Source organism: Schistocerca americana, chromosome 8 (genome assembly GCF_021461395.2).
Source record: "Schistocerca americana isolate TAMUIC-IGC-003095 chromosome 8, iqSchAmer2.1, whole genome shotgun sequence".
Taxonomy (NCBI): domain Eukaryota; kingdom Metazoa; phylum Arthropoda; class Insecta; order Orthoptera; family Acrididae; genus Schistocerca; species Schistocerca americana.
In genome coordinates, this window is record NC_060126.1 from 144,669,015 (window position 1) to 144,673,810 (window position 4,796).

General features: G+C 41.1%; 1 non-coding gene across 1 annotated transcript; it reads left to right on the forward strand.

Moving 5' to 3' along the window:
* The first annotated feature begins 342 nt into the window (after positions 1-342).
* On the forward strand, positions 343-415 carry Trnav-cac. The gene has a single exon. It is a non-coding gene; the product is annotated as a tRNA-Val (tRNA).
* Positions 416-4,796: the final 4,381 nt, after the last annotated feature.

A 4,796-nucleotide genomic window follows, 5' to 3' on the forward strand; every position in this document is an offset into this window, starting at 1 on the left:
TAATTACGGCCTGCAATATAGCGGGTACTGTCATTTGAAGAAAAGAACAATTTCCGACGACAGCTGCGCCGCAGAATAGCACAACCTTCGTAGCTTCAGTTTTGGTCCCGGCCACAGAGAAGCTCGGTAACAGTGCCTGGGACCCAGCGCATACGCAGACGTCCCCAATTCTGGTCCCAGTAGGTGGCTCCGTTTGCGCCGCTACTGATCGTCCGCAATCACTGCATGCATATATGTTTTCTCTTTGAACGGAAAAAGCCCTACCCCTAGTTAAGCGATATCAACGGTATTCTTTCTTTCGGAAACAATTAATTGGTAAAAGTAACAGACATTAACCAACTGGTTTCCGTAGTGTAGTGGTTATCACGTGCGCTTCACACGCGCAAGGTCCCCGGTTCGATCCCGGGCGGAAACAATTATTTTTAAAGCCATATTCCAGTTTATAAACTGTGTTACCTGAAGTCCGCGTCACGTAGGAAGGCGGCCCACTTTTTAGCTGTTCTGCAGATCCCCCTTCACTAGCCACTGGCAGCCAATAATATTCATTCTCTTTCCGAGCGGCTAGCAGCGAGTTATAGCTAGACAGCGAGAATCTTGCTCTTACATGCTGCACTGTTGCCATACTTTGTGACAACCGAATTATTCATTCAACTTTATTTTTAATTTTTTTCTTGTAGCAGTATAAGTGTGAATGTGTATCTGTGAAAGTTTAAGACCTATTTTTAAAAAAAATCCAGGTGAAGGCAATAAATGTGAAGTGCTTCATAAGCAGGCGAGGGGGACTATTTACCGCATTTATAACTTCTTCAAACATGAATTTGAAAGCAGGTCTTCTACTGTTGGCATTTGAAGATACAAGAATGTACTCCAGAACCATGAGGTGTCGGCAAGAGAACTGTAAAGAGAATTGTAAACGAAAGTGTCAGAGCTTTAGGAACAGTAGAAAAAGTTGGTTTCGTGTCTCCTGAAAAGCATCGAAATCGCATCCTGCTTTCCTGTAACACAAATGGATGGTTTTAACAATGATGTTTTAAAGTGTTCCATGTGAATGATAAATGCCAGACATAAAAAAAAACAGATATGCAGATATGCAGGAGAAAATTAGCTTCAGTGGTAAGCGCTTCGTCAATGTAAAGAATTTTAAAAGACGTTGGTTCCTGATATGTTAAATAGAGAGTTTTTAGTTGAAAGAAGTGACATAGATGCAGCACGAACTACATTCCATATAAAGATTCACAATATAAGAGAAAGGAGTAGTTCAACAGTGTATTACCTTGATGAAACATGCGTCAATTAGAATCATTCCAGGAAGATCTGCTGGAAAATGAGTGATGGTACAGGTGGTTCTGAGGCTTTCATAGGAATAGGTTCACGGCTAATTATTCCGCATGCTGTCCCTTCTTCTAGTTTTGTTTCTGAGAGAGAACTTCTATTTACGTGTAAGAAAAACAGCAGTGACTACCATTCGGCAAATAAATGCTGTCAGTTTCAGGACGTGGTTCATAATTCTTGTCATACCTTGCTTCGAAGTCGGTCCTAGCCAGTTACTGTATAATTCAACTGTTACAGAGAAAACACCAACTATAAACACCAGAAAAGCTGATATTTTTACCTGGCTTAAAAATAAAAATATTAAGCACCCTATAAACCAGATTCGTCCCGATCTCCTGCAGATCGTTAATTTATACAAGTCACATGCCAGAATGTACAAACTTGACTTCCTTGCACTTGAATGGGGTCACACAGTTTTGTGTTTACCCACGTGTCACTGTCAGTGTAGCCCTATTGAATTAATTTGGGCAAAGGGTAACACTAAGTGGAAGAAACAAAACATTCAAGGTAACATTCAATGAATCGCTTGTGCATGAGGCAATAGGCAACATCCCACCAGTAGCGTGGGCACAGTCTGTGCAGCATGCTGAAAAGCTTCAGAAAGAATAATTTGACCGAGCGAGGTGGCGCAGTGATTAGACACTGGACTCGCATTCGGGAGGACGGCGGTTCAATGCCGCGTCCCGCCATCCTGATTTAGGTTTTCCGTGATTTCCCTAAATCACTCCAGGCAAATGCCGGGATGGTTCCTTTGAAAGGGCACGGCCGACTTCCTTCCCCGTCCTTCCCTAATCCGATGAGACCCTTGACCACATTGTCTGGTCTCCTTCCCCAAACAACCAAACCAAACCAAAAGAATAATTTGACAGGGACGTGATGATGGATATAAGCCTTGAACCTATCATCGTAAATTTACAATCAGATTGTTCGGAAACACATTCAGATAGAAGTTACGGTGGTATTACGAAGTAGACTTTGGAACAAAGTAATAATATTGCATATTTTTAAAGACTCGTGGTTTAAAAAATGTGTTAGTCAACATATTAGTTGTGTACACAATAATGAGAACTTCCTAGACTTTTTGATTAGGACTTTGTATGCTTTTAATTATGCATACTGTAATGTTCAACATATTGCCCAAAGAGAAGTTAAGCCTCTCCCACCATGTTGTATGCTCTAATAACACGCAAGGATGCAGCTGGATAAATTCGTAGTAGTAGTAGTAGTAGTAGTAGTAGTAGTAGTAGTGGTGGTGGTCTTCAGTCCTGAGACTGGTTTGATGCAGCTCTCCATGCTACTCTATCCTGTGCAAGCTTCTTCATCTCCCAGTACCTACTGCAACCTACATCCTTCTCAATCTGCTTAGAGTATTCATCTCTTGGTCTCCCCCTATGATTTTTACCCTCCACGCTGCCCTCCAATACTAAATTGGTGATCCCTTGATGCCTCAGAACATGTCCTACCAACCGATCCCTTCTTCTGGTCAAGCTGTGCCACAAACTTCTCTTCTCCCCAATCCTATTCAATACTTCCTCATTAGTTATGTGATCTACCCATCTAATCTTCAGCATTCTTCTGTAGCACCACATTTCAAAAGCTTCTATTCTCTTTTTGTCCAAACTATTTACCGTCCATGTTTCACATCCGTACATGGCTACACTCCTTACAAATACTTTCAGAAATAACTTCCTGACACTTAAATCTATACTCGATGTTAACAAATTTCGCTTCTTCAGAAACGCTTTCCTTGCCATTGCCAGTCTACATTTTATATCCTCTCTACTTCGTCCATCATCAGTTATTTTGCTCCCCAAATAGCAAAACTCCTTTACTACTTTAAGTGTCTCATTTCCTAATCTAATACCCTCAGCATCACCCGACTTAACTCGACTACATTCCATTATACTCGTTTTGCTTTTGTTGATGTTCATCTTATATCCTCCCTTCAAGACACCATCCATTCCGTTTAACTGCTCTTCCAAGTCCTTTGCTGTCTCTGACAGAATTACAATGTCATCGGCGAACCTCAAAGTTTTTATTTCATCTCCATGGATTTTAATACCTACTCCAAATTTTTCTTTTGTTTCCTTTACTGCTTGCTCAATATAGAGATTGAATAACATCGGGGAGAGGGTACAACCCTGTCTTACTCCCTTCCCAACAACTGCTTCCTTTTCATGTCCCTCAACTCTTATAACTGCCATCTGGTTTCTGTACAAGTTGTAAATAGCCTTTCGCTCCCTGTATTTTACCCCTGCCACCTTTAGAATTTGAAAGAGAGTATTCCAGTCAACATTGTCAAAAGATTTCTCTAAGTCTACAAATGCTAGAAACGTAGATTTGCCTTTCCTTAATCTTTCTTCTAAGATAAGTCGTAAGGTCAGTATTGCCTCACGTGTTCCAGTATTTCTACGGAATCCAAACTGATCTTCCCCGAGGTTGGCTTCTACTAGTTTTTCCATTCGTCTGTAAAGAATTCGTGTTAGTACTTTGCACCTGTGGCTTATTAAACTGATTGTTCGGTAATTTTCACATCTGTCAACACCTGCTTTCTTTGGGATTGGAATTATTATATTCTTCTTGAAGTCTGAGGGTATTTCGCCTGTTTCATACATCTTGCTCACCAGATGGTAGAGTTTCGTCAGGACTGGCTCTCCCAAGGCCGTCAGTAGTTCCAATGGAATGTTGTCTACTCCGGGGGCCTTGTTTCGACTCAGGTCCTTCAGTGCTCTGTCAAACTCTTCACGCAGTATCATATCTCCCATTTCATCTTCATCTACATCCTCTTCCATTTCCATAATACTGTCCTCAAGTGCATCGCCCTTGTATAGACCCTCTATATACTCCTTCCACCTTTCTGCTTTCCCTTCTTTGCTTAGTACTGGGTTTCCATCTGAGCTCTTGATGTTCATACATGTGGTTCTCTTATCTCCAAAGGTCTCTTTAATTTTCCTGTAGGCAGTATCTATCTTACCCCTAGTGAGATAAGCCTCTACATCCTTACATTTGTCCTCTAGCCATCCCTGCTTAGCCATTTTGCACTTCCTGTCGATCTCATTTTTGAGACGTTTGTATTCCTTTTTGCCTGCTTCATTTACTGCATTTTTATATTTTCTCCTTTCATCAATTAAATTCAATATTTCTTCTGTTACCCAAGGATTTCTACTAACCCTCTTCTTTTTACCTACTTGATCGTCTGCTGCCTTCACTACTTCATCCCTCAGAGCTACCCATTCTTCTTCTACTGTATTTCTTTCCCCCATTCCTTTCAATTGTTCCCTTATGCTCTCCCTGAAACTGTACAACCTCTGGTTCTTTCAGTTTATCCAGGTCCCATCTCCTTAAATTCCCACCTTTTTGCAGTTTCTTCAGTTTTAATCTACAGGTCATAACCAATAGATTGTGGTCAGAGTCCACATCTGCCCCTGGAAATGTCTTACAATTTAAAACCTGGTTCCTAAATC